This window comes from Staurois parvus, unplaced genomic scaffold, assembly GCF_062004578.1.
Source record: "Staurois parvus isolate SC_StPar_1 unplaced genomic scaffold, SC_StPar_1.0 ptg001488l, whole genome shotgun sequence".
NCBI lineage: Eukaryota > Metazoa > Chordata > Amphibia > Anura > Ranidae > Staurois > Staurois parvus.
In genome coordinates this window covers 182746-191421 of record NW_028319284.1, presented here as the reverse complement: position 1 = coordinate 191421, position 8676 = coordinate 182746, and the positions used below count along the sequence as shown (strand labels likewise).

General features: G+C 43.3%; 1 pseudogene; it reads right to left on the bottom strand.

Moving 5' to 3' along the window:
- Positions 1-2034: 2034 nt before the first annotated feature.
- LOC149435574 (small ribosomal subunit protein mS34 pseudogene) lies at positions 2035-2352 on the bottom strand (annotated as a pseudogene).
- Positions 2353-8676: the final 6324 nt, after the last annotated feature.

Below are 8676 nucleotides of genomic sequence, written 5' to 3'. Positions count from 1 at the left end.
CTGTCTCCATCCTGGGGATAATGGGATCCTGCCGACATTGGGGATCCCTGTAGACCTGCTCCGCTGCCTGGAGCGGGGAATCGGGTTCTGTTTGACCCCCATCCGTAGAGCTGGAGGTTCACGGCCTATGTGGCCTCCGAGAGGGGCCACACTATATGCCACGGCTCATATATCCCCTCCCCTTGATGTGCTAGTGTCCTGCGATACCATGGGCAGAGTTGCTTCCCTCTGATGTGGGTTCAGTTTCCACCTAGTTTATACTTATTCAGTAATATTCAAGAAAATATTTTTCCTAACAAATTCATTCAAGACCATATTGCAAAAATGAATACACCTCAATGAAAGTCTTAGACGCAAAGCTAAGTTTTAGACAATAAAATCCTAATTAACAAGAATTCAACTACAGGTGAGTCTAAATATTCATTAAATAGGTGTACAGCAGTTGATTATAAAAGGGCATTACTTAACAAAGAAAACCCCTCCCATTTCATGCTGTCAGCAATGGCACCACATGGAAGAGAAATTTCACAAGGCCTGAGAAAGAAAATAATTTCTTTACACAAGAAAGGTGAAGGCTACAAGAAGATCAGCAACGCTTTACTTATCAGTCAGAATTCTGTAGCAAAAGTGATACAAAAATTTAAAAAATATGGAACTGCAACCATCTCACAGAGACTTCCAGGCTGTCCACGGAAGTTGACACCTCGACAAGAGCGTCTTCTGATGAGAGGGGTTAAAGAAAATCTCCATGCAAGTTCATTGCAGTTGTCTAAAATAGAAAGCAAAAACTGGGGCAATTGTTTCCTATGACGCAATATGGCGTATACTGCAGAGGAATGGCATGCATGGGTGTCATCCACGTAGGAAACCTCTCCCACGCACAAAAAATCCTGCCTAGAATTTGCCAGGGACCATACTCAAAAAGAAGACTACTGGGACTCTGTACTCTGGAGTGATGAGACCAAGATAAATGTTTTTGGAACTGATGGCTTCAAAACTGTACGGTGTTGCAAAGGTGAGGAGTACAAAGAAAAATGCATGGTGCCTACAGTGAAACATAGTGGTGGCAACGTCCTTCTGTGCTGCCGCATGAGTGCTGCTGGTGTCGGGGAGCTGAATTTAATTCATGGTATCATGAATTCACTGATGTACTGCTCTGTATTGAAAGAGAAGTTGTGCACTTTTCCAACATGACAATGATCCAAAACACACATCTAAGGCCACTGTTGCATTACTGAAGAACAAGGTGAAAGTGATTCAGTGGCCAAGTATGTCTCCTGATCTGAACCCAATCGAACACCTATGGGGAAATCTTAAAAGACAAGTTGAGCATCACTTTCCATCCAGCATCCAGGCTCTAAGAGGTTGTTCTTGAAGAATGGAAAAATTTAGATGTTGCAATGTTGCCAACTTGTTCATTCCAAGCTTAGAAGACTTGGTGCTGTCCTTACAAATCATGGAGGTCATACAAAATACTAGATGTAGTAGTTTTTGCTGTGGGGTGTATTCATTTTTGCATCAACTAATTGGAGTAAAACTGAAGATTTTGTAATCTACGTTACAATATTAACCTTACTTTCATGTAATGAGCAAAACAAATGTTACATAAAACTCAGTTTTGCCAACATTTTGGAAATTGTTCTTGTGTTGAGATATTGAATAAAATCTTACTTTTCAAAAGGGGTGTACTCATTTATGCTGAGCACTGTATATATGGAATGCCTTTAAATTATCAGTAGCACATAATGGTGTGATTTTATATAAAGTTTTATTACAGCCCAGTAAACATCAAATAGGAAAGTCCAACAGTTACTTATGGTCTCATTGAGTAAAAATGACAATTTTCAATTACGGAAGGTGTTGTGCACTCTTTACTCAGTATGGCCTATAACTGAAAACAACCCTCAACAAAGAGCAGAGCCCATAACCCCAATTACCATGGCACTTCGTTGCCATTTTGGTTTGTAGGTCACGCTGCTGACAAACTGTACATGAATCCATGTTTCTAGGAAGTAGCAGAAGTCCATGGCGTTATCACACCGGTGTCCCTGTTTTGGCTCTCCTCACTTTAAGCTCCTTTTGGAGCTCATGATCAGATTCCCGTAATCTCCCAATGTCCAGCATGGGCTCTGTTAAAGGCTTTCCTTCTTTCTGCAACTGAGCCAGAGCAATAGCCCTCAGTAGTGGTGGGTATGGCACATAGCGGATGGGTTCTGGCTCCGGCAGAGGGATAAATTGCTTGAAGTTCTCTTCTTCATGCCGTGGTATAAGACGCCAGTCATGGTACATGACTTTGCTGATCTCCTGCTCTTCAGGCACGGTTTTACCTGAGTGAAGGAAGAAGATGACCATCAATATAAGATCACCAAGTCACTCTACCTCAGATAGGCTCTGCTTATGATCCTGGATGAGAAATACGCTATATGGCCAAAGCTACAAGGACCCCACTCCAAATAATTGAGTGAATGTGTTTTAGTGAAGGGTACTGTTCATTCTACAATTCTCTAGCATACAAAGACATTTAGATTTGGATGTCAAGCCTACTACACACGGGCCAAATGTCGAGAGGTATTTTGACATCTTCCAATTTTTATTGGATTTTTGGCCCAATGTGGTAGCCGGTCTGTCAGAAGCCAGACGTTCGGTCGGCTTCTGTCAAAGAGGCATGATTGAAGAAGGTCTGCTGATCAGCTCCTGATCAGTGCTCTCAGCCAATGGCTGACAGTGTTGACCGAAGTGTTCTGTCCGGGATGGGGGGCGTCCCTGTCAGAACCCAGGGGAGCTCGCTGTACCAATATCAGATCATTAGTATACTATGACATACAAAGCCATCCACAACACTGCCCCAATTTACATATCTGATCTTATCTCTACATATCACCCAAACCGTACTCTCCGCTCCTCGCAAGACCTCCTACTTTCTAGCTCCCTTATCTCCTCCTCCCATGCTCGTCTCCAAGACTTCTCCAGGGCATCACCCATTCTCTGGAACTCCCTACCCCAATCTATCAGACTATCATCTACTCTACTTACCTTTTGGCGATCATTAAAAATCTCTCTCTTCAGGGAAGCCTATCCTGCCCTCTGCTAATACTGGAATCCTCTATGCTTCCAACCACTCCATCCCCCACAGTTTTACCTATTGTACCACTCACCCCTCCCTCCTAGATTGTAAGCTCCAAGGAGCAGGGCCCTCAATTCCCTCTTGTATTGAACTGTATTGTTACTGTATTGTCTCCCATTATAATGTAAAGCGCTGAGCAAACCGTTGGCGCTATAAAAATCCTATATAATAATAATAATTAGTGCAGCGGCTCCTCCTGAGCTGTCCGTTTTTTTTTTCTCATTCAGTGTGTACCAGGCTTTAGTGCAAATAAAAAAAAGTATCATGGACAATACTCGATTGTTCCTAAAGACATTCAGACAATTACAATCTGGTGGCAATTGTTCAATACGAATACCCTTAATTAACCTGAGATGTCCAACAAACTCATATGGGTTTGATGGTCAATAAATGTCCGCAAATCGTTAACCATATAGTGTACTTCACTCTCTTTCTTAAACAGCTTAGTTCATCAATTACTTTTCTACACTGTTTACCAAACTATTCACTGCAAACTCTACAAAGAATTAAAAGGAAACAATGGGGGTTATTTACTTAAACTGGAGGGTGCAAAATCTGGTGCAGCTCTGCATAGAAACCAATCAGCTTCCAGGTTTTATTGTCAAAGCTTAATTGAACAAGCGGAAGTTAGAAGCTGATTGGCTACCATGCACAGCTGCACCAGATCCTGAATGCTCCAGTTTTAGTAAATCTACCCCTATGTATATGTTTAAGAATTTATACTGGAATTTGGAAAATTAATATAATGAGTTAGCTTGGCCAATTATTTTTTTTTTTCTAATTTCATAACCCCTCATTTGCTGTGGCTTCAGTTTGTGTTGCTTGCCTATGAGTAAAAGGTCGGATGTTGCAATCAAATTTTATGGCATACTCCCTTTCAGATGCTATCATTTGAAGGCTGCACTGGGTTCTAAGCAGTCCTGCCAGAAAGACTTGCTTTTTTTTTTCTTCAATAAAGTCATCTGCAGACAACAGGATCTATGAAAACAGAATTATATAACAAAATGCATCCCCAAGATTCCTCTACATTGATATGTTCCCTCAAGACTAGCTGGACGGGATCATCAGAGAGCATGTACGCACGGTTTTAAGCAAACTCCCACACCCCTTCCTTTATAGAAAACAGTATTTTAGATGTCATCCAAACATTTTTACCACCAACCTTAATTATTAAACTAATTGTAAAGGATTGCTTTTTATTTTTTTTTTTAACCACTTCCTGTCCAGCTGTTGTATATAAACGGCCGGACGGTGGCAGTGCAGGGTCGGGTGGCCATTTATAAATGGCCTCCCCGCCCCCTGCTTGTGCGCGCTCCCTGGGAACGCGCAGCACCGCGATCCGGTGCCCTCTGTGTACTCTGGACACAGTGGAACACCGATCGGCGTACGGGACCTCTGTGCAAGGTCCCGATGATGTGATCACTGATTGGCCAATCAGTGATCACATGCAGAGTATTAAGCAAGATGTCACTTCTGACATCATTGCTTACTACATGTGAAATCTGTGAATGATCACAGAGGTCACATGGTACAAAGCTATTCACAACAGCCTTGTACCATGTGAAAAGCTGTGACCAATCACAGCTCACACAAGAATGCAGCCAGAGAGAAGGAGCAATGATTGCTTTTATAGCCTTTATGGGTGTAAAAGCAATCAGTGTAAAAAAAAAAAAAAATACCTAATATAACAGTAATCTTTGTCAATAGAAGATACTAGTGATTGCATTTTTATTGTACCATCACAAGAGGGCAGAACTACTTCCTGTGATAATAGGCAGACACAGAAGTAGGAACAAAAAGTCTAACACTTTGTTTCCTACAGGACAGTGATTACAGTGAACATATCCAGTCACATGTAATTAAGAGTTTTCTGTGTTTGTTACAGGTAAGCAGGAGGCTGTTTAACATGATAAATAGGACAAAATGACTTAACATGCCCTGGTGGTTAGTGAATGCCGCTGTTACTATTATACAATCAGATTACTTGTAGCATAAATGTGAATATATATTGCAGCTATGTGATTTGGAGCTAAGATACAGGGAATGTGATTTCTCTATTGCAATACGCTATTGTATGCAGAATAGGTCACTAGCATATCTGCAGAGGTCAAGGATATTCAGTATTGCAATTAAAGATGTTTATTAATGTATATGAAAATACTTTTTAATGTATATGGAAATATTTAGTAATGTATAGAGGACAGTGATTACAGTGAACATATCCAGTGTGAGGGACCGCCGAGCGGCACCACTAGCACTCCACTGGTCAGGCATGCCCAGAGCGTGGAGTCTAAGCCCCAGGGTACTTGTTCACCAGGGCCCCTGATGGTGGGGATGGACTTGTAGTACCCCGAGACCAGGTCGCCACTACTGAGCACACCTGTCAGTGGTAGGGGTGTTCGCCAGGGGCTCCAACCAGGGAGAGCCAGATGTGAGGAGGTCGGGTGACCCCGATTGGATGGATGGCTGAGCAAGTGCGAAGTCAGACAGGCCGAGTTGGTAACGTAGAGGACGGTAAGGTACAAGGGAGCAGGCAGAGAATCGTCGGGTCACACGCCAGGTCAGCAACAGGAGGTCAGATCTAATGAGGGACATCCAGGGAGAGAGGTCAGGCAAGCAAGGGTCTGGGCAGGAGAAATCAGCAGGTCAAGAACAATCCGGGTCAATAAACTTACAAGGCACAGGTACAGAATCACAGGAAGCAGGTAAGACCAGAAGGCAACGAAATGACAGCTCAGGGACCTTTAAATATCCCGCCCTGCGCTGCCATTGGTGCCTAGCGGGCGGCCGCGGCTTCTACTGCGCATGCGCAAACTCGAACGCCGCGGCCGGCCCGGACCTAGTGCCCGTGTACAGGGCGGAGCAGTGCGCCTGCGCCGGGACCATCGCGGCAGGGATCGAGGGGATCCCTGACATCCAGTCACATGTAATTAAGAGTTTTCTGTTTGTTACAGCCATTCCTAATAAAACACTTCTGGTTTCACCCGACCCATCCTTCGCACAGTTGAATTATTTACCGTATGTGCAACAAAATTGGCGCCCAACGTGGGTCCGGGTAAAAGGAACGCCAAAAGGTCCGGAAGTGAAAAGGAGTGACTACACTGTCCGTGGTGAAATTAAAGAAAAACATTTGGAGTATGGATATCGAAAAGTTGCAAGATGAAATCAGTGAACATCTGATTCACATGACAGTCGATGATCTCATGGAGACTTGCCAGTTTATAAAGGCTTCTGAAGCAAGTATGGCAAAAGGAAAAACCCGGCGCCATTAGATGCGGATAGTGAATGAGGTGTTAGATGAACTGGTAGAGACTGAAAGTGAAGAAGTGGTGACACAATTTCTGCAGGCAACTAAGAAATTCATTGGTGAGTTAGAGAAGAGAGATAACATGGAAGCACCAAGCGATAGTGGCAAAGACCCTCAAGCAGAACAACAGTTAAAGGATTTAAAACAGCAATACTACAGCATACAGGAAAAACTTCAAGAAACAGCCAAGATGATAGAGGGACAGATGAAAGAACTTAGCACTAAAGACAAAGACTCAAAAGAAAGTCCTGCAAATCAAGACCCTAATCTAGTTGCTCAGAGACTTTCCCATACTAACTTGCTAGAAGTTACAATCAGAATGGACTTTAAAATTGCTGGTCAGATAGGTGAAAAGGAACAGAAAGATAAGCTGTCCTATACTAACCTCATGCAACAGATTGACATGGGACTGCAAAAGGGATATCCCGAGTCAGAGCTTGTGGAAGCTGTGGTGAATGCCATTAGTCCTGGGTCAAGTCTCAGAGGCATGCTAGAGCTGAAGAGTGGACTGACCCTAGTGCCACTCAAGAGAATCCTAAAAAGCCATTATAAAGAGGAAAATGCTTCCGAACTATACCAACAATTGATCAATATATCACAGAATAGTAAAGAGACTCCCCAGAACTTCCTATTTAGGGCCATTGCATTGAAAGACCGTTTGCTGTTCGTTTCACAAGGGGAAGGTTCAGATGAACACTTTGGCACTGAATTTATACAAAAGAAATTCTTAAGGTCAGTGGGCACCGGACTGAGAAGTGACCATATCAAGTTCCAACTAAAACAACATTTGGACAATCCTACAGTCTCAGATGAGTTGCTCATAGAGAAGATGAATGAGGCTACAAACATGGAGATGGAAAGGGAGCAGAAACAAAAGAAATCTGAGCACAGTAACCTGACAAAGGGAAGAGAGTGCCAGGCCAACATCCTCCATTGTTCTCAGGTACCAGGCACCCTCCCTTTGCTTCCATTACAAACAAGTAGTCTGGCAATCCAACAGCCTTCAAAGAGTAACTCTGACCTTGAAAAGATAGTAATACAGTTGCAACAAGAAATATTCGATATGAAAACACGTCTCCAAGGTTCGAGAACTCGACAAGAGCATGGCTTTGGAGGACCTAGAACAACTTTTGGACGAAGGACAGGGACTTGTCAATCTTGTGAAAAGACTGATTAGAGAACTGCATGCGACCATTGCTTTAACTGTGGTCGAGCTGGACATAGGGCGAGACAATGCAGAGCGGCCAAACAAAATCAGTTAAACAGGAGAAGGTTGCTGTTAAGGGACCGAAAGTAACCTGTACCAGAACCAAACCTGCGTCCCAAAGTGCAAATCATCTCAGTAGTAAAGAAACCAGTCCCCAAGCTACCATCAGAGCCCTGGCTGGAAAGTTAAACGCAGACTACTGGAGGAAAACGCCAACCTGCCCTGCTCAAAGACTATCCCCGACAGCTGAAAAATTGCCAACCAATGTGAATGGCATCACTTTGAAAAAGCACAACAAGCTACTGGGTCTTATTGGAAAGAGATGCCTTGTGAACTGTGAAATAGACAACACTCCTGTCCAGGCCTTATGGGATACTGGCTCTCAGGTTAGCATTATCAATGAGGGCTGGAGACAGCAAGTACTGCCACACACTGTGCTCCGATCGTTTGAAGAACTGCTGGGACCAGGGGTACTCCAAGGGAAAGCAGCCAATGAGACAGAGATTCCGTTCTCAGGTTGGATTGAGGTAACCTTTCAGCTTACATCGAGCAGTAATACTACCAAACAGTTATTAGTACCACTAATAGTCTCTAAGGATGAGAAAGTAGCTGAGAAGCCAATTATCGGCTATAATATAATTGAAGAAACATTCAAAGAGACAGTTGCTGATGGGAAGAAAGTTATCCCAGGTTTTGTGGACATATTAAGAACAGCTTTGGAACTGCCAACCCCCAAAGCAGAAGTCCTTGTAAGCTTACTACAAGCCAACTGTAGGGAAACCAGTGGTGCTATCGTAAAGACTGGTACTAAGAACCAAAGAATCCCTGCAAATACTGTAACATACATCCGGTGTAGTGCTCACACCAAACCGTCCTTGCAGGCTCAGACAGTTTTGTTTACACCGAGTGAGGCTTATCAACTGCCGGATGGACTGCATATTGATGAGACACTAGTCTCATTTCAAAGAGGACAATTCTCCAAACTGACCATTCCAGTTTGGAATACAACTAAACGGGACATTGTGTTACCAGGTCAAA